The following is a 12903-nucleotide window of genomic DNA, read 5'->3' on the forward strand; positions in this document are numbered from 1 at the left end:
ATACTAATATACTACACTATTGGGCTCCAGTATTTCCTGCAAGGTGCTGAGACACCCCCACTACACTACCACTTTGTATTGGTCTTTCACATGGAATTCCAATCAAATTGATTCATGTTTGTGGCAGTAATGTGACAAAATGTGGAAAACTTCAAGGGGGCCGAATACTTTTTTATTTTTTTGCTGAATGCGATCCATTTTTTCTCTGCATGCAAATTGGAATTCAAATTCGCATTTAGGGAAACGCAACAATTTGCCCTTAGTGGAAATGAGCCCTAAAAATAACCTAGCAAAGAAGAAAGAAAAAGTCCCTCTTTGGAGCCAGAATACTCTATTTCACTGTAAAAATGAATGCAGAAGCACTAAAACAAGTAGTAATGAGCACATATTAGATGTTTCTAGGAATCAGAACTATGGTTAGGCGACAAGGATGAAACTAAAGTTGGTCAACTGACAATATAATATGTGGTTGTTTTGCAGTGTCAGGTATCTCTGTATCTTGCACGCTGGTTTATTTTATGTCATAGAGTAACCAAGCAGCTCAGGGTGACTCAAACCAAATGTACAGGGTGATAAGAGAGACCGAAAAGCCCTCCTACTAAAAAGCAACACCTGGTGTGATTCGCCTTCTTAAAGCGGGATTGTCACCATAAAAACTAAATTTCAACAGCAACTGGTCTTAGTGTATTAAGTGATAAAGATGCTAATCCTGCATTCAAAACTTTTCCTGCTGTTATGATTTGGAGTTATCACATACTTATAATTTTGATTTATATAGCGCCAGCATCTTCTGTGGCGCTGTACAATAGCATACAAGGTATAACAATACAGATTATATGATACAACACTTGATACAAGACAAGAGGGTATAACAGCTAATACAGTGAACAAATGAACTACATGTTTTTACAAAAGGTGGGGGGGGGGGTATGTAAACGCATTACACAGCATTGTGAGACAAAAGGGGAAGAGAGCCCTGGGCAAAAGGCCTTACAGTCTAAACATTTAAGGTATAGGACAGTAGGTAAAGGGAAGCTGTGTGTGGAGTGGTAGAAATGGTGGTTAGTGGGCAGGGTCCTTGGTAGGAGAGTATACTTGCCTGAAGAGGTGAGTTTTCAGATTGCGCCTAAAAAAAGTAAGTGTGGGTGAGTGGCGGATGTGTTGAGGGAGAGTGTTCCAGAGAAGGGGAGAGGATCGAGAGAAGTCTTGCAAGCGAGAATGGGAAGAGGTGAACAGGGAAGAAGACAGAAGGATATTGTTAGCAGAGCAGAGATTGCGCGTAGGATGGTATCTGGAAATAAGTTAATTTAGATAGGAAGCAGCTATGTTGTGGAGAGCTTTGTAGGAGAGAGTAAAGCTGGCCATACACTAGGCCGATTACCCGCCGATCGACAGCAGATTCGATCACTGGGATCGAATCTGCTGTCACATCGTTCACGCTAAACGCTAAATTTTGATGTATTTTGTCCCGAAATAGATCTGTCCCGTCGATCGCTCCGTGCGGGAAATTACCGTCGAACGCCCGCGGGTAGGGAGCGCATCGCTAGCGGCGTACGATCGACGCAGGTATACATTACCTGAAGCTGGCTCCCAGCATCTTCTCCGCATCACCTCCCGGCTGGCATCTTCTCCGCATCACGGCATCCGTGTATAACTTCCTGTGTCACTGCAGTGACAGCGGAAGTACAAATAGAGGGCGCTCCATTTGAACTTCCGATGTCACTGGAGTGACAGAAAGTTATAGGCGGATGCGGAGAAGATGCCCAGGACCAGGCTTCAGGTAATGTATGCAAGGGGGGGGGGGGACAGGCGACAGCGGCAGCTCAGCAGATGGTGAATCGGTTTCAGGCTGAAATCGATTCACAATCTGTTTGCAGTAAAGGCAGCCATTCAATCCCTCTCTGATCAGATTCGATCAGAGAAGGATCTATCTGTTGGTCGAATCTGATGGCAAATCGACCAGTGTATGGCTACCTTAAGAATTTTAAAATTGTATCGTTTGTGTGACTGGCAGCCAGTGAAGGGACTGGCAGAAGGGAATTGGGCTGGAGAAGCTGGAGGAGAGGTGGATGAGTCGTGCAGCAGAGTTCATGATAGTTCATGACTGTAGCGGGGCTAAACGGTTGGTAGGGAGGCCACAGAGAGGAGAGTTGCAATAGTCTAGTTGGGAAATAATTAGGACGTGCACCAGAAGTTTGGTAGTGTCCTGTGTTAAGGTGTCCAAGTCAGGTGCTGAAATGTAGATCTGGGTATCGTCAGCGTATACATTATATTCTGGCGTATAAGACTACTTTTTAACCCTTGAAAATCTTCTGAAAAGTCAGGGGTGGTCTTATACGCCAGGTGTCATTGATGCTGGGTGTAACGCCCTATCCTGTTACAGACTCTCAGATCTCGCTGCTGAGGACTGTAGTGAAGCGGCGCTGGCGCACATGTGCGGGATCTGAGCGGCAGAGAAGAAGGTAAATAGGATACAAGGGTGGGCCAGAAGGGTGAAAGATGTGTTTTATGGGCACAGCGTGATCTATTCTTCCAAACCGCTCTGATAAACGGGTAGACAAGGAGAGCTGACAAGTCCACTTAGGGAGAGGTAGAGTTGACCAATCCAACCAGTCAATCGCCTATATACTGTTACATACTGGGTACAACATACAGTACAGCACCAGTATCTGTTCATACGTAGCACCAGTATATGATGCTTTTTTATTTTGTGTGCGTTGGAAGAGGGGTAGTCTTATACAGCGAGTATATCCCAAACTCTATATTTTAACTGGAAAAGTTGGGGGGAGGGGTCATCTTATAATCCGGAATATACGGTAGGTGATATTGGAAACCAAAGGAAGCTGATGAGTTGACCAAGACCATATGTGTAGATAGAGAAAAGGTCTGAGGACTGAGCCTTGGGGAACTCCAACAGTGAGGAGGTGGCGCCGGAGTAGGCAACTCTGAAGGTGAAAAGCCGGGTGAGAGCAAGACCCTGAATGCCCATGGATGAGAGGATTTGGAGAATTAGGGGGTGGTCCACTGTGTCAAAAGCGGAAGAGAGATCTAGAAGGATAAGAATAGAGTAGAGGCCTTTAGATTTAGCAGTCACCAGGTCGTTTGTTACTTTAAAGAGGAGCTGTTAGGTATAAGGTCTCAGAGAAAATAAACACATATATCAGTAGCTAAAGATTGGCTGTACTTACATTACATATGCATTTCACTGTCCACGTTTGGATTTCACAGAATTTGTATATAGTATATGCAGAGATAGATGCTCCTGACAGCTCATGGCAGGCTCCATGTTTTTCTGTCAAATGTGTCGTCATGTCCTGCCTGCTTCCTGATCACAGATAAGCTGGTACTAAATAACACTGTGCAGTGAATATTAATGAGCCATGTGGCTAGGAACAATAGCTGACTCCTGCAGAGTACTCTGCCCGAGATTTATCAGTGCTACGCGATTACAAGCTGCTGTAACGTCTCATTAGCAGCCGAGGGGAGAGCCCCAGAATGCTTTGCAGTATGGTATGCGGCTTGCGTCTTCTTAAGAATAACAGACTTGCTGATAAGCACACATCAAAGGTAACTGAGATTTTTATCTTCACTAATTGCTTTTGGGCTTCCTTCTAAACTGTTTAACACAGGAGAATAGAGGTTTAAATTAGCTTCTGCAGCCTGACAGTTACTCTTTAAAGAGGAATGGTCGTGAAAATCTTTACATTTAAAAAACGCATACAAATAAGAAGTACATTTCTCCCAGAGTAAAATGAGCCATAAATGACTTTTCTCCTATGTTGCTGTCACTTACAGTAAGTAGTAGAAATCTGACATTACTGACAGATTATGGACTAGCCCATCTTCTCATAGGGCGGTTCTCAGGATCTTCTTTATTTTTAAAAGCAATTAGTGAATGGCACTTGCTCCGTGCAACTGCCAAAATAGTGTGCAGCGAGCAGGGAGGCTGGCCAGCATCTTTGTATTAATCATTTACAGGGAAAGTCTCTATAATAATAATAAAGGCCATGCTGAGAATCCCCAATAGAGAGATGGACTAGCCCAAAACCTGTCGCTTCTGTCAGATTTCTACTACATACTGTAAGTGGCGGCAGCATAGGAGAAAAGTCATTTATGGCTCATTTTACTCTGGGAGAAATGCACTTCTTATTTGTAGGTGTTTTAAATTTTAAGATTTTCACGATGGTTCCTCTTTAACCATTTCTGCCGCCCGGACGTGAAGCTCACGTCCGGGCGGCTGCTCTGCTGTGGTGCCGCACTTCAACGCGCGCCCCTGTGCTGTCCCCCGGTAGCCCTGGGATCAGTGAACGGGAACATGGTTCCCGATCACGATCCGTGTCCCCAGCAGAAAAACCGAAGAGCGCTTACTAGAAGCTTCAGTCTTTCTGCACGTACAATTTTCTGCGACCCCCTTGTGCTTCCGCTTAGCAAGAAGCACAAGGGGGAAAGAAAGAACTGAAGGTGGCCATCTTGTGGCCAAATAGTAAAACTACATGTACATATTTTTTACATTACAATTTACACATATAAGAACATTAAAAATTAACTGTTTATTTCCCACACCAAAATATTACCCAAATAAAATGTTTAATGGAAAAAAAAAATTACAATTTAAAAAAAAAAAAGACAAAAATAGTTACCTAAGGGTCGGAACTTTTTAAATATGTATTTGAAGGCAGTATACTACGAACATTTTTTAAATTATAAGCTTGTAAATAGTGATGCAAAACGGAAAAAAATGCACCTTTATTTCCAAATAAAATATTGGCGCCATACATTGTGATAGGGACAAAATTTAAATGGTGTCATAACCGAGACAAACGGCCAAATAAAATACATAGGTTTTAATTATGGTAGCGTGGATTATTTTAAAGCTATAATGGCCGAAAACTGAGAAATAATGAATTTTTTCAATTTTTTTCTTATTAATCCTGTTAAAATGCATTTATAAAAACATAATTCTTAGCAAAATGTACCACCCAAAGAAAGCGTAATTAGTGTCGGAAAACACAAGATATAGATCAATAAATTGTGATAAGTAGTGATAAAGTTATTAGCGAATGAATGGGAGTTGAAAATTGCTCTGATGCATAAGGCGAAAAATCCCCGCGGGCGGAAATGGTTAAGTAAGGCAGTTTCGGTTGAGTGGCTGGGGCGGAATCCAAATTGGAGGTCATCAAACAAAGAATTAGCAGTGAGGAGCACTTAAGGAGCACTGGCCCTTTAATAGTCAGTGCCAAACAGTTGCATGCTGGGGGTTCTTTTTATCTATAATATATTCCTCCTCTTCCATTTATTTCCCTGCCTAGCTGCCTATCTGAAACACGATCCCCTGCTCACTGGTGTTTACAAGCAAGGCTGAGGTGACTCAGCGTTTAAAGGAGAAAAGAAAAAAAAAAAAGTAAAGGGCAGAAATGACATCAGGATTTAGCCTAAACTGTGGGCAAAAGGCATGGTTATGCAAGTAAATCAAGTATTTATCTACTTATATATGTGTTTTTCCCCCTGGCATAGTATGGCTAATTCTACTGCTTTAAAACAGAAGGAAATTTGCAGTAATTCAGCTATAAGTGAACATTAGTGGTTACCCAAAATGCACCACTACTGAATAAGCAAATTATCTCTTTTCATCCCTTACAGGGGTGAAAAGAGATACGTAGTGGTGCATTATGGGTAACCACAAATGTTCACTTATAGCTGAATTATTGCAAATATACTTCTGTTCTAAGAAGGCGAAGCACACCAAGAATTTTTATGTCATAGGGAACCAGGGTGGGTGAGATCTCTGAACTTGAGTTTTCAGGTCTATAGACCTGCTGCTGTCACTATGAGGGTCTTACTTTCTTGGATTTGTAACATATTTTATAATAAAGAGAATGGAATACTCCACGTCAGGAAGCAAAACAACTCATTACTAGTGTCCCCAAAAGACACTACTAGTGTACTAGTAATCAGCGGCGTAACTAGAAATCACTGGGCCTACCTGCGAAAATTTGGATGGGGCCCCCTCCCATAGGTGCCAAACAATCGTAATAGGGCAGCGTTTCAATATAAAACAATTGTAATGGGGCAGCGTTTCACCATAAAATAATCGTAATGCAGCAATGTTTCACCAGAAATGAATGGTAAAGTGGGCAGCATTTTACCAGAAATTATTTGTAAAATTGGCAGCATTCCACCATAAAATAATCGTACAGTGGGCAGCATTCCACCAGAAAATAATCGTAAAGTGGGCAGCATTTCACCATAAAAAAATCGTAATGTGGGCAGCAGTCACCAGAAAATCGTAATGTGGGCAGCAGTCACCAGAAAATCGTACTGTGGGCAGCAGTCACTAGAAAATCGTAATGTGGGCAGCAGTCACCAGAAAATCGTAATGTGGGCAGCAGTCACCAGAAAATCGTAATGTGGGCAGCAGTCACCAGAAAATCGTAATGTGGGCAGCAGTCACCAGAAAATCGTAATGTGGGCAGCAGTCACCAGAAAATAGCAATGTGGGCAGCAGTCACCAGAAAATAGCAATGTGGGCTGCAGTAACCAGAAAATCATAATGTGGGCAGCAGTCACCAGAAAATCGCAATGTGGGCAGCAGTCACCAGAAAATCGCAATGTGGGCAGCAGTCACCAGAAAATCGCAATGTGGGCAGCAGTCACCAGAAAATCGCAATGTGGGCAGCAGTCACCAGAAAATCGCAATGTGGGCAGCAGTCACCAGAAAATCGCAATGTGGGCAGCAGTCACCAGAAAATCGCAATGTGGGCAGCAGTAACCAGAAAATCGCAATGTGGGCTGCAGTTACCAGAAAATCGCAACGTGGGCAGCAGTTACCAGAAAATCGCAACGTGGGCAACAGTCACCAGAAAATTGCAATGTGGGTAGCATTCACCAGAAAATTGCAATGTGGGTAGCATTCACCAGAAAATCGAAATGTGGGTAGCATTCACCAGAAAATCGTAATGTGGGCAACAGTCAGCAGAAAATCGTAATGTGGGCAGCAGTCACCAGAAAATTGCAATGTGGGCAGCATTCACAACAAAATCGCAATGTGGGTAGCATTCACAAGAAAATCATAATGCGGGAAGCAGTCATCAGAAAAAAATGCACCTGTAAAAAAAAAAAAAAAAAAAACAATTCACTCACCTGGCAGAAGTCTCCTCTCCCGGCCGGCCTCTGGCACGCAGCTATCCCGACGATCGTCCAGCAGCAAGTCTCCCGCGCTGACAGGCAGAGAGCAGGGCTACGGGAAAATGGAGCCCAAAGCCCTGTACTGTACTGTGTAGACACAAATTAGTCTCCAGTGCAGGGCTTCGGACACCATCACCTTCCTTGCTCTGCCTCCCGGGAGACTGCTGGCTGCGGGGAATGAACTGGAGCAGCATCCACCTGGTGGGGGGGTCCCACAATCATAGGGGGCGGCAGCGCTCCCTCGCACAGGGCGGGCCCCTGAGGGGCCCCCTGTGGCTGATGAGGTTGCATTCCCAGTAGTTACGCCGGTGTTAGTGATACTAGTGTATGGATAGTGTACTGATTAACTGCTCTGCCTCTGACACAGGCGACCTGGATCTCAGCTCTTCCTGTTCAATAAGCCAGCACCTATTCAGTAAGGAGACCTTGGGCAAGACTCCCTAACACTGCTACTGCCTACTGAGCATGCCCTAGTGGCTTCAGCTCTGGCACTTTGAGTCCACTAGGAGAAAAGCGCAATATAAATGTTCTGTCTCTTGTATCACCTATGGGCAGAATGAATATTAAGCAGTGACAACAGATCACACAAGCAAGATGTTAGTGATCTGACTTTGGCTAGGGGAAACTTGGTTTGCTATGGAGTCCCAATACTGAAAAGTTTTCTAAATAAATGTCCTGAAAATATGCATGCTGAATTGAAAAATCTTTTAAAGAACAAGCAACACCCATGCTAACCTAGAAATAAAAAACACACATATATATAAGTAGATAAATACTAGTTCTACTTACATAACAGATGTATTGCGCTATCCACGTTATGATTCCTGTGAATTCTATAAAGGAAAAGCAGAAAATCCTTTTCTAGGTAGTGGCCATCTTGCCAAGCTAAAACTGACATCATATCCTCCCTGTCTCTTGTTTTCCCCCCTCCCTTCTCTTGCTAGTTGTGCATTCATTACCTCCCCTCCTCCCAGAGTCTTCAGACACTCCCACGGAGGTGTATACTAGGAACTGCACACTGTCTTATGTCATCATTGTGCGACTCAGTACAGCTGTGTTTACATCACAAAAGCAGGGGGATTTCAGAGCACACATTTGTGTCTGCAGAGATCGGATTTCAGCTGTAGCTACAGAAGGGAAAAAGTAAGTACATTTCTGGTTTTATTTCTCAGCCTCCTTCTGTACACCCAGCCTATTTATGTACAGTATTTGCAGCAGTGCCAGAGTGTACTGACTGAATTTAATGTGTTTCTTTTCTTTATTTCCCTGTCTCTTCCTGCATACTGTCCATCTGTCATAGATCTGAGTGACAACATGTGCAGTTACAGAGAAAGTGACAGTAGGATAAACTGATCCAGCAATATAGTGGTGATTTTGTGATATTCACTGCTTCTGTGATCAGAATTTTTTTTGAATGGAATATATAAAGTATATATATATAGAGAGAGAGAGAGAGAGAGAGAGAGAGAGTTAATCAAGATAGTGAATGTATAGTTGCCCATACACGCACAGATTGCTATAAAAAATTGTCTTGTTTTTTGAAAATAATTGATTTACTATGTGCAGTAATAGTATATCACTATAGTAAATTGATTTGTACCACACACAGCAATGTATTTGTCTATAGATTCCAGTCGGTAATGTATTGTAAATTGATTTTACTGTTTGATGCTTTACCAACGCAATTGAGCGTCAATCATCCACAGTTCCTGTCCATTACCCAAACTAAATTTTTCTTCATTATCGTTCCTTAGTTTTGCTTGACTTTTGGTCATGTTGATCTTATGCTAGGTACAAACTATGAGATGTTCTGTCAGATCGACTATTTCCAACATGTCTTATCTGGTTGCCGATTGTTTTTCTGATCGATTTCCTGTTGAATTCTACATCAGATTTGTCGTTTCGGAAATATTCGATCCTACCATAAATCTGCCAAAAAATCTCATAGTGTGTACCTAGCATTACATTTTGGAAAAGCAATTCCCAATTGATGAAAAAAATGGAACAAATCCAAATTAGAAGATCAATGAGTGTATGGACACCTATTCTGTTTATTTATATGCAACGTCTCAATTCTTTGTTCATACTGTAAAGGTGTCCATACACTCATCAATTTTTCCATAAGATTGCCTGTAGATTGAAATCATCTGTTTGGAATAGAGTATCCATAAATGTCTCAGTGATTGATTTGTGTTCAAATTGTATCGAAAATTGTTTAAAATGATCGACTGTACAGGATGTAACATTGTTGGTCACTCGGGGGCAGGGATAGACGATTACTTTGAGGGGCCTTAGCTTGGCCCAGCACAGCTTGTGATATATATAATAACTGACGCACACAAAGGACCCCTGTCCGCAATTACCCCCCCCCCCCCCCCCCCCCTCCCCTTTGCAAATGTAAATATTTCCTCTGTATCCAGTGGTGTTTGAGGTCCCTCATGCTTTCCCTCTACCTACTGAAGTATAGGATTTTACTTGTATGCATACATGTTTGATGTAATTGCTCTTTTGCTTAATTTTTAGAGGCATAATAGCATGTGATATGCTAGTGATTGATGACACTGCTTCTGAAAGCACGGTAAGTATTGCTATTTTGACACTTTTTTTTTTTTACCATTGTTAATTGATCAAATTTTGTTTGGCCTAGTTCAGGGGTGTCAAACTCAAATAGACAGAGGGCCGAAATATATAACTTACACCAGGTTGAGGGCCAACAGTCATATTTATTCCACCCATACCATTTGGACAACACCCGGCAATTTGCACCGCACATTAGAGTCCGCGGTGCAAAAAAAAAACACCCTCTGTATAGGTAGCCAGGTATAGGTGACCCCTATATAGAAAGCCAAGAATAGCTGCCTCCAGTATAGATAGCCAGGCATAGAAGGTGCCCCAGTATAGGTAACAGTCAGGCATAGGTGCCCCAATATAGATAGCCAGACATAGCAGGTGCCTCAGTGTAAGTAGCCGGGCATAGGAGCCCCAGTAAAGGTAGCCAGGCATAGCAAGTGCCCCAGTATAGGTAGCCAGGCAAAGGAGCCCCAGTTTAGGTAGCCAGGCATAGCAGGTGCCCCAATATAGGAAGCCAGGCATAGGAGCCCCAGTTTAGGTAGCCAGGCATAGCAGGTGCCCCAATATAGATAGCCAGACATAGCAGGTACCCCAGTATAGGTAATAGCCAGGCATAGGTGCCTCAATATAGGTAGCAAGGCGTAGGAGCCCTAGTAAAGGTAGCCAGACATAGCAGGTGCCCCAGTATAGGTAGCCAGGCATAGGGGCCCCAATATAGGTAGCCAGACATAGCAGGTGCCCCAGTATAGGTAGCCAGGCATAGGAGCCCCAGTAAAGGTAGTCAGGCATAGGTGCCCCAATATAGGTAGCCAGACATAGCAGGTGCCCCAGTATAGGTAGCCAGGCATAGGGGCCCCAATAAAGGTAGCCAGGCATAGGTGCCCCAATATAGGTAGCCAGACATAACAGGTGCCCCAGTATAGGTAGCCAGACATAGCAGGTACCCCAGTATTGGTAGCCAGGCATTGCAGGTGCCCTAGTATAGGTAATAGCCAGGCATAGGTGCTCCAATATAGGTAGCCAGGCATAGGAGCCCCAGTAAAGGTAGCCAGGCATAGCAGGTGTCCCAGTATAGTTAATAGCCAGGCATAGGTGCCCCAATATAGGTAGCCAGGCATAGCAGGTCCCCCAGTATATGTAGCCAGGCATGGCATGTGCCCCAGCATAGGTAAACGCCAGGCATAGGTTCCCCCTATAGAAAGCCAGCCAGCCTGTGCTCACCCCTCCCCCCCCTTACCCACTCTTAACTCCCTCACCTCCAGAGGTTGAGACTTCACATTCCCACCAATATAGGTAGCCAGGCATAGCAGGTGCCCCAGTATAGATAGCCAGGCATAGCAGGTCCGACAGTATATGTAGCCAGGCATAGCATGTGCCCCAGCATAGGTAAAAGTCAGGCATAGGTGCCCCCTATAGAAACACATCACAAGAATACGGAGGTATACTTAGCAAAATTGGGGGAAAGAGGCGCCCTGGGAGTGATAAAAGCATCTAAAAACAGCTTAAAAACAATAAATAACATGAGATCGCTTACCTCAATGACGAAATCTCTGTAATTATACAAAAGACATCACTACGTATAAAGTTTTTTTCCATTTTACAGCCTATGAACTTTTTAGTGGCTTATCTTTTTATTCATATTTTTTATGCAGGACACCATTTAACTCCCATGAATGTATGCATAGAGTGATTTGTGGGCAGAGTTTGTGAGGAGTGTTTCTGTTTTTGTGCTTACAATAAAATATAATTTTATTTATTACAGATCAATTTCTATGTCGTATATATTTTTATTACCTGCGCGCCTATAGAATTGTATTTTGTGGACTGTATCATTGGTGGGGTAGGGGTTAACCCACCGTAACTAAGGCAGCAGCAGGTGGGAAGCAGAATCTACATCATATTACTAGTACTAAGCAGTGCCATCTAGTTTTTGCTTTCATTTATTATTAATCTGCAGCGTCCCGTCTTATCAGCCCAAGAGAGACGCGCGGTCGCGCAGTTCGTATAGCCGGAACTGACGTCACCGCCTGATGGAACTCAGGGCGGATTTGACGTGCCGGCTCTGCCTGTGCTTTGGGCGAAAGTGCGCCCTCCAAGTGGATGCAGTGATGTGGACGGGGCAGAGCGTTTGAGGTTGCCCCACAGTGCTCATATCTATAAAATGTTGGAGCTTGTGGGGGGGGGGGGGGGGTGGCACATACACATACACATATTTTTAACATACTAAAAAGAATCATAAAACTTATATAAAAAGAAAATATACTGTATACTATCTAAAAAGACGCATACAAAGAAATTCCCAAACACTCCTAACACATTATATCTGTCTACTGTGTAATCTCATTCACAGATCATTCATAATGATAGCTGGATATGGGAACAAATACATTGGCATAACAGTATATTTCTTAACACCTAAATCGGTCCATCTCTCTCTGCTCAGCTCATCCAAACTGCGTTTTCTCACTGAGACTGCCCTAAGGTGCACATAAACTACATATTCACCTCAAGGAGGCCTCCCAGAGACCTTACATAAATTGATAGCAAGCGGACGTCCGTTTGCATAAACTGAATTCTGCTGTCCACAATTCACATATAAAATTACCTCCAATGGTATCATATTTCCACAATGCCGGTATTCCCGGGTGTACAATCGCAAATACTCTAAGCATACTAATGTAGATAATGCATGCAAGTTGTAACATACAAATTCATTACATCCTGTAGCAAGACATGCCCATGCACACAGTTCTACTTTGGAGAATTTGCATAAAATGTATATAAAATTAATTCAGCACCCATAAAGGTCCATACACACGCCGGACTGCAGGCAACGACGAGTCTGTCGTCACCTCCCGCTGGGCGGGCCTTCCAGCGACAGTCCGGCGTGTGTACAGTCTGTCTGCAGACTGATAAATCGCTCAGAAACAGCCTTATCAGTCCGCCGACAGACTGTACACACGCCGGACTGTCTGCTGAAAACCCGCCCAGCGGGAGGTGACGACAGACCCGTCGTTGCCTGCAGTCCGGCGTGTGTACGGACCTTTACTATCACCTCTTATTATCGATTTTCAGCAGACCTATTACTATCTTTGGCTAAGTGCACCATGCCTGCTGGATTTTCCTTTATTTTTCTTATTCATTAAA

At 43.4% G+C, this 12903-nt stretch overlaps 2 protein-coding genes across 3 annotated transcripts in view; one reads left to right on the forward strand and one right to left on the reverse strand.

The window, feature by feature from the left end:
• PCIF1 (phosphorylated CTD interacting factor 1) overlaps window positions 1–8101 on the reverse strand; it is a 99450-nt gene extending 91349 nt beyond the window's left edge. For both annotated transcript variants that reach the window (XM_068263966.1, XM_068263963.1), the window contains exon 1: window positions 7975–8101. The gene's annotated coding sequence lies outside the window, so the exon portion shown is untranslated. The remainder of the gene's footprint in view (window positions 1–7974) is intronic.
• Window positions 8102–8198: 97 nt separating this feature from the next.
• The window catches only part of PLTP (phospholipid transfer protein), a 201344-nt gene continuing 196639 nt past the window's right edge, over window positions 8199–12903 (forward strand). The window contains exons 1-2 of the mRNA XM_068263967.1: window positions 8199–8328; window positions 9709–9763. The gene's annotated coding sequence lies outside the window, so the exon portion shown is untranslated. The remainder of the gene's footprint in view (window positions 8329–9708; window positions 9764–12903) is intronic.

This window comes from Hyperolius riggenbachi, chromosome 12, assembly GCF_040937935.1.
Source record: "Hyperolius riggenbachi isolate aHypRig1 chromosome 12, aHypRig1.pri, whole genome shotgun sequence".
Taxonomy (NCBI): domain Eukaryota; kingdom Metazoa; phylum Chordata; class Amphibia; order Anura; family Hyperoliidae; genus Hyperolius; species Hyperolius riggenbachi.